Here is an 8,907-nt window from a genome sequence, read left to right as displayed (position 1 = left end):
AGAGTCTTGTATCTTATGAGAGGCTTATATTTGGTTTGGTAAGGTTTTTAATTTTTCATAAGCCTTGTCAAAATTAGTTTTTGAAAGAGAATCTTATAAAAGTTGTAGTACTTTTGTTTGGTAAATCAAGCTAAACAGGATTTTCAATTAGTATAATAATCGTTTGATAAAATAATTTTTAAAATTTAAGATAATCGTTTGATAAAATAATTTTTAAATAATTTAAGATAATAAAAGAATTTTGACCATAAATAAAATTTAGTTCAATAATTTAATTAATATTTTGAATGTTTTAATATACAAAATGAATTAGATTTTAAAATTTTGATAAGTACAATTTTAAACAGTATCTTTTTAGGTGGTTTAAAATAGGGGTGTTCAAAATTGATTCGTATCGAATTAAACTAACGAATTGAACTGAAATAACTGAAAACTGAATAAATCGAAATTGAATAAATCGAAAACCGAAAAAATAAAAAAAATGTTTTATTGTTTTTTGTGGTTCGGTTTGGTTTTTTGGTTCGATTCGGCTTTTTCTCATTTAAGATGAATTAGAGAAGACTATGCTATGTATTTCAAAATTTAAATTATGGACTGTTTCAATGCATTCTTTAGAGTGAAAAATCGTAACTCAATAATATATTTGTTCTTTTAATTTAATTTATTGTTTCTGTTATTTATTTATAATAAGTTTAATGTATTTTGTTGGATCAAGACTTTGTTAGCTATTGTGTATTTATGCTTGTCGATTTTAATGTTATGACTTTGTGAAATAATATGATAGTATATTTTTTGAAATGATTAAAAAAATCGAACAAACCGAACCAAACTAAATCGATTTCAATTGGTTTGATTTGGATGGCCTCGATAAAAAAAATCGAACCAAATTGAACCACAATTTAATTAAATGATTGGATCGAATGACTTTTCTCTTAAAAATCGAAACAAACTGTACCGCGAACACCCCTACTTTAAAACATACCCTTAACGTCTCGAAGTTACAAGTAGGTGTAAAACGGGCTTGTTCGACCTATTTAGGTTTGCTTGTTACAGGTTTAAACGGATGGATCAATTATATATCAAATATATATGGACCACTAAAAATCAAAACTCGATCCCTCTAAGAGAAGTTTTTTAAACACGTCATTCTATTTATTTTTAATTATTTGTCTAAATGGGTAACTTTTAATTAAGAAAATCAAAGAAAATAAACTTTTGAGCTAAAATATCTTTTTTGGATAAAATTTTAGATACTTCTGGTAAATTATTGATGCATTTGTATTTTTAGTGATTTTTTTCTTAGAATTTCATTTATTAAATTAGTGATTCTTATTTTATGATCAATTGTTTCATGATTTAGTGAAAAATATTTTGAGTTGCTTTGAATTTTTTAATTATAAGAGATTGTGAAAGAAAGTCAGCAAGAACAAAGATCAAGACAGGCAAGCAAGAGAAGCACTAGGAGTAAGGGAGGAAGTGGCGTTAGATGCCACTCCATCTTGTGTTCAACACATGTGAATAGAGAGCTCCTGGACATCCAAGCTCAGCCTTGCGTCCAATGCAACTGATCTTGCGTTCAACGCAGTCAAGCAGAGAGCTCCTGGACATCCAAGCAAAAGCTGCGTTCAACGTAACCCAACCAAACCCTACATCCAACGCACCATCCCAGCTGCATCTAATGCACCGTTCCTTGTGTCCAATGCATTCTCCAGAAGCATGTCTAGTGGCTGTCGACACTAGCTGCGTCTAGCGTAGCTTAGACAGAGGCTTCAAGAACTCCAAATAGCACCATGCGTTAAACGCACTCTCCTTTAAGTTTGACGCCACTTCATGGGCTAACTCCTCGGGCATCACAATCCTTCACCAATCTCTCTAACTTCAAGGGCTTGCTTTGTTGACCCAAGATTAAGTTGCAATCTCATAAGTTTTAGTTCTTCTGGCCATGAACTCACGTGTTGGTTAAAATGCCAGAACCTGACACATCTGGTAGCTAACTCAGATATGGAATATGACAACAAAGAGCAAGTGAGACTAAATCATAACCCTTGTCTCTTACCCAAATGAGTGTTTACAAATCTCAACCTAGAGCAAGTAGGACAAATCCCAACACTTGCATCTTACCCAGGTGCCTCAAGTCTCATTCCGGAGCAAGTGGGACAAAGCCACCATCCTTGCATCTTACCCAGACAGGTGTTTTCAATTCTCAACCCGGAGCAAGTGGGATTAAACCACAACCCTTGCGTCTTACACGTGTTTCATGTCTCAACCTGGATCAAGTGGGAGAAGCCTCAACCCTTGCGTCTTACCTAGGTACCTCATGTCTTATCGTAACCACGGAATAAGTGGGATAACACCCAGACCTTGCCAATCCGTCCAACCAGGCCATACTCAGTCATTATCAGTGTCTTTTAGTAATTTCATAAGTGATTTAACTCATCATCCCATCTCTTTATCAATTTATCAAACAATCGATTCATTAATCTCAATTCTTTATCAAATAATCAATTCTGTTTTCTCGTGAGTAGGGTAACACTACGGTCCTCACTGTGGGCGGGACAAGGCCACCATCCCCATGCGACAAACCACAATCATTGCATCTTACTCAGGTGTTTCAACTCTCAACTTGGAGCAAGTGGGACAAACCACAATCCTTGCATCTTACCCAGACAATAAATCATTAATAATTAACTTTAATCAATTTCATAAATTATTAGATAGTTTAAACTCCATTCATTATTAATTTTCCAAGTTTAGGTTCATTAACCACAGTATTTTATCAATTTGGCAAACCTTTAACACGTGAGTGGGATAGAACTACCATCCTCACAGCAGGCGAGAAAAAACCACCATCCCCACAACCTTGTTATCCGGTTTAACCAAGCATTTACCCGAGAATAATTTAATTTAATTCATCATATATCTTCTTAGTGTATTTGATGAATCCACATTTCATGATATTTATTTGCTCTATTTGGGTGGATTTTATCAACTTTTCTTGCATTTATCTATTGAAATAGCATAGTTTCATGATTTCTTCTTAAATTATGAGTGAAAGTAAAAACATGCTTTTTAGGCCTTTTAATTGCTAAATTTTATTCACTTTAATTCTATTTGATGCCTTGATGTGTTTGCTAAGTGATTTCATGTTTCAAAGTTAAGTATGGGTTGAAGAAGTGAGAAAAGAGCATGCAAAATAGAAGAAACCATGAAGAAATGGAGTTTGGAAGTTTCAGCATCCATGCGTATGCACAGCGATGTGTGAAAACGTACAAGTGTGAGCTCATGGCGCCGCGTACTCGTGAGGCTGAATTTTGTTAGGCCACGCATACGCGTGACCCATGCGTACACGTGACCCTTGTCACGTGAGCTCATTAATTGCAATACGTAGGGGCAAATTTTGGGCCTCCAAAAAACCCAGTCCAACTCATTTCTGAAGCTATTTCAAGCCAAAGTGAAGAAGGATGAAGGGGGAGCAATCAGGTTTAGGTTTTTACATGTTTTAGCTTAGTTTTCTAGAGAGAGAAGCTCTCCATTCTTTCTAGAATTTAGGGTTTTTCGTTTAGTTTCTCTTTTATTTCAGATTTTAATTCTTGTTTTAATGAAGTTTCATTTATGTTTTCATACTCTTTTGTCTTGATCCTCATAGTTTCTTTTGTTATTTTCTCAATTTTTGCTACTTTTAGTGTATGAACACTTGTTAATTTTGGTTTCATTAATGCAATTTTAATATTTTATCTTTCTTTAATTCTTGTTGAGTTTCTATTATTATTCTCATGCAATTGGTTGTATAGATTTTACTTTTATTGTAATTTATGATATTTTTCTTTTTATGCATGTTAAGTGTTTGATAAAATGTCTCTTATAATTTTTGTATAATTTTTCACACTCTTAATTAGAAATTGGGTAATTAGGTGAACTTGAGTTATGGATGTCCATTCTATATTGTGTTAGGATTGTTAGTTGGTTTGGTTTACATTGACGCTAGTTTTTCAACAAGTTAATTAGTGAGTTGGCTAGAACTTATGGATTGAGATCCATTATGGCCTTCTGACTTATCCTCGATGTTAGGATAAACTAATTGGGATTAATTCTATGTAATTACCGTGTTTGTGGTCCATGACTAGGATAGGAATCATTAATTTCCTAATCCTTGCCAAGAGTCCTTTTTGCCTTTTGAATTCCATTTTTGATTTACTTGCTTTGAGTTTTAATTCCTTTGCATGCTTACTTGTTTAATTTCTTGCATTTTAATTTCTTGCCAATTGAAATCATAACCCCCGCTTCCCTTATAGCCAACAATTGAGCATTTCATTGCAATTCATAAAGACAATGACCCGGTAGTTTAAATACTCTTGGTAATTTTGTGTTGATTGTGGCTTATCTTTAATTTAAACTTTGATTAAAAGTTAATTGTTGGTCTAGACTATGCTTGCAACGAGATTCTAATTTTGTGAAATTCTATATTAACAATAACTTTCACATCAAGTTTTTGGTGCCGTTGCCGGAGATTTGCAATGGTGTTACATTGTTGGCTATTGTTAATATGTGAATATGTGAATATGTGACTAGTTTGTTTTTGTTTGGTTGCTTATTTTTGCTTGTAAATATGTCTCTTGGTTGTTGGCTTGCTTTAATAAATTTTTGTTTTAAAAGGCATAAGTGAATAGTTAGTAATCTTTTTGTAATTGCATTTTTTACTTGAGTTGCATGTCTAAATTTTCAATTAGTTTCTAGATGGTTGAAATAGTTTTGGTACATTTTTGTTTGTGCATAGTACAAGTGATTTGAATAGTCCAATGATTTTGATTTGGAAAATAAAATTTTAAGTTAATTTTAAAGTTTAATGTGAATAGCTGTATATTTTTATTAATTTATTATTTATACGCATATTAGAATGTTGGGGACGGATTCGGTGTGCGAAGATCTTTGGCACACCAGTGCGCATCGCACTTATCTTCAGCTGACCGGTGTGCCATCGGATGCTGTCCGTCGGATGTCTCTCGTTTTTTTAATCTAATGGTAGAGATCACCTTTTCTTTTCCCTTCTTTGATTGGTTAATGGATCTCTTGTCTCAGAGGGGCTACTTTACAAATTTATTTTGTTGCTGGTTAGTTTTGTTATATCTGAAAACTATCTAGATTTATGTAGAATTAGTTAACAATTTTTAAGATGGAATTATTTGAAGTTAATGACTCTACGTTACGTTTAATCTAAAACGATGGGGTTGGGCTGGGAATGAAGGAGTTTCATCGTTGACGTCGTTTGACGCATACCAGAATCACGTGGACGTTTAGGTTTCGGTCACTGACCATCAATGGAGTTGCAAGAAGTTCCCCCCACCCCACCTCCTCGCGAAATCACACTGCAAAGCTGCTGCTCTTCGAAGTGCGGCCTCCGTCGCGACTCGTTGGTTCGGAGGATGAAGATATGCATAGTGTCCTCGCCAGAGCTGGATTCGATCACCGTCTGATAACAATGAGTGATGTTTCGGCTAGATGTGTGGCTTTGCCGGAGATGACCAACAAGGAAGGATCGAAGCTGCGTGGGGATGGTGGGCGAGAGGATGACGAAGGAGACCCCGATTGTGTTATGGGTCAGGCGGGTTAGGTTAGAACCCAGTTGGTTAAACTTGGGTCAATCTTGATGGGCCTCTAGAGTAAATTTTTTTTCTTATTGAGATACACATTTTTTCTGAAACCAATGATGGGCTCAAGTGTTGGGCTATTAAAAATGTTGTTAAATAAGGAAGAGGAACACCATCAACAAAAAAAAAAAGAAGAGGAACACCAAAATAGTTATTGCATGTATAATAAGTTGTTGAACCGTTTAATAGCAATATTAATTTTCTGAATGATATAATAATTAAAATACTATGCAAAACAAACTTAGCGGGTTAATGTAAGGTTTTGCCAAAAAAATGATTGATGACATGTCACCATGTCATGTTTTTCTATGCTTTTTCATACAAGAAATAGATGATTTGTGCTTAAATATTGAATGCTTTTGTGCTTAAATGGTATATTTTCTTGATCTTTTAATTTTATAAATCTTGTAGAAAATAAGAAGAAAAAGAAGCAAAGAAGCACAAAATAAGCTAAAAAGGAGAAAAAAAGAGCTTTGGGAAACACTTTGAAGTTGGAGCACACTTTGGAGCCTTAGGCCAGGCTTTTAAAAGCGTGGCCCATGACCAAATTAAAGGAGAATAGGCAATCAGCATACAATGCTGCGCTCACTTGGAGAGCTGAGCATTACCCTGATGCAATTTCAACTTGGAAGCAAAATTTCCGCTAAGTTAAAATTTGGGCGCTCACAGCATGACCATGCCTCCTTCCAAGGGCTATAACTTGAGCTACAGATGTCCAATTGATGTGGTTCTAGTTACGTTGAAAAGCTGACATTCAGAGCTTTCCAACAATATATGGCAACCTATATTTGGCATGAAATAGAGGCACGAATGAAATGCATCTTTAAGGGTTGAAAACAAGCAAAAATAGACCAAAGTGCAACCACCAAGATTCGAAGAGGGAGCCTCACTCCGAGGCAAAGAGGCGCTTCAAGTAGCGCTCACTTAGAGAGTGCTGTGCTCTCTTGGAGAGCATTGTCGTGCTTCTCTTCATAAAAAATCAAGGAAAAATTGCTCCCCAAATGCTTTCACCAAGGCTTGAACTTGGGACCTCCCCTTGGAAGCCAATGCTCAGCTCACAAGGTGAGCAGAGCGCTACTCCTTGGTGCATGAGGTACAATTTGACACGGCCCAGGGAAGCATGTCACGCACAATTTGGCACGGTCAAGGGGCTTGGTGCGCACAAGGCAACACAAGCAAGCTCAATGCTCCGCTCACCACTTGAGCTGAGCATCCTCCTGGGAGAAATTTTCACATGGGCCAAAATTCAATTAAAATTCCTTTTGAATTCAACTCTTCACCAATTGAACCAAGGCCATCTAGACCCACTCTTCCTCAAATCCAAAGCAAGCTAAGCCCATTATCATCACTCAAAGGCACAAGGATCAATTAGATTAGGATTTTCATTTTAATTTGTTTGAATTTCATTTTCATCTTTGTAAAGGGAGCTCCCATTAGAGAATATTGGAGGGCAGCTCCATTAGAAAGCTCTCTCTCTTGGCTTTCATTTTCGTTTTAGGATCTTGGGTGGAGAATTGAAGAACTTCTGTTTCAATTCCACCTTGAGATCTCTTGTTAATTCTTCTGCATAATTCAAATTCTGTTTACTGCCTTTACTTTGTTTTCTTCTGCAATTTACTTTCCATTTTCATTTTGCAATTGTTCTTGTTGGATCAAGGAAGGATTTGAGATCTAGACTTGTTTTCTAGTCTCTTCCACTCCTGAGATCTTCAACATCCTTTTAATTGCTGCAAATTAAGCATCGCTCACTTTCTGTTCTTAAATTTTCAAAGCATTTTTACTCTTAATTCAATTCATCTTCTACTTGTCTGTTTATTGCAATTCACTTGTTCTTGTTTAAATTCTGCAATCCCAATTCCCAATCCCCTTTACATTTAATGCAATTTATATTTCTTGCAATTTAAGTTTCAGCTATTTTACTTTCTTGTTCTTTAAGTTACTTGTAATTTTACTTTCTGCATTTTTTAAATTCCTTGCAGTTTACTTTTTGTTGGGCACATTTCACACAATTCACTAAATGTTAGCTTGACTAAACTAATCACCCACTAAAGTTGCTTGATCCATCAATCCCTGTGGGATCGACCTCACTCTAAGTGAGTTTTACTACTTGATACGACCCGGTACACTTGCCGGTGAGTTCTAGGTGTTTTGGAAATTCGTTTTTCTACAAAAACATCATCAATGATGCTGGTGCATAAAATTATAGAAACGTTGATGCACATATTTTCCAGTTGATCACGGGTTGTATTCATACAATATAGTTGGTTGAGGTTTAATACCAGTCCTTTAATGAGAAATGAGGTTTTTTAAGGAGATTCTATTATTTGATTTCACTAATTGGTTTATTATAGCCTCATACTGAGGTACGTACTTTGAAACTTGTTTAAACCAGTCCCTTCGTATTCTTTGTTGATCCAAGCATTTTAGTTGGAAACAGGTTTATCCTTTATAAAGGAACGGAATTTGGCATGACATTACGATACGATAAATGAAAATAATTCTGAATGTGTATTCCAGTAGTGTAAAACTGATTTGCAAGGATAACTTGATAGACAGGTCTTTCATAACGCACCCGTAAATAGTTGCCGAAATGTTCTGGGATCATGATTTGGAAACGTTAAATGCTAACGGCGGAAGATAATTCCCTAATTTTGTTTAAACCGCTCAAACGACTTGTTTTATTTGGCTGATTTATAGGCAGAGGGGCTGAGTTATGAGTAACTCCAAACAATTCACGATAAGCAGAGAACGAACCGATGAAAGTAGATATAATAATCGTTACCAAGTTTTAATTAGCATTTCGTAAGATCAAAGGGAACAAACAAGGGGACCAAATAGATCATTCAGGGCTTCAGGCCTCGACAAAAAACCAAAATAACATAAACACATCACCCATGTGCACCAGGTCCAATACCTCCGTCACTGTCTTCAATCTGCACCAGTTGAACGCCTGCCTGGCGGGACAAAGATTTCTCCTTGACCTCCAAAACATCGACGACCCTTTGTGCCAGGTCATGCCATTTTGAGCTTTCCACCATCATTTCGTTTGCTTTGTCATACATTCGGCGAACGGTCGCTTCACAATGTTGCTGCTCCCTATGCAACAACTTCTCCTCCCGGCGCCGTGCCTTCTCCTCTTCCTCCAGTTGATCCTCCATTTTCTTTAACTTGACCATTAAATTCAACCTCTCGGACATGATATTGAATAGTTCATCTGAGATTTTTTCAAGCCTAGCCTCCCAAATTTCCTCCCTCCTGACAA

This window comes from Arachis hypogaea, chromosome 6, assembly GCF_003086295.3.
Source record: "Arachis hypogaea cultivar Tifrunner chromosome 6, arahy.Tifrunner.gnm2.J5K5, whole genome shotgun sequence".
NCBI classification, from domain to species: Eukaryota; Viridiplantae; Streptophyta; class Magnoliopsida; order Fabales; family Fabaceae; genus Arachis; species Arachis hypogaea.
The sequence above is the reverse complement of the archived record's forward strand: the minus strand, read 5'-3'. Positions refer to the sequence as shown.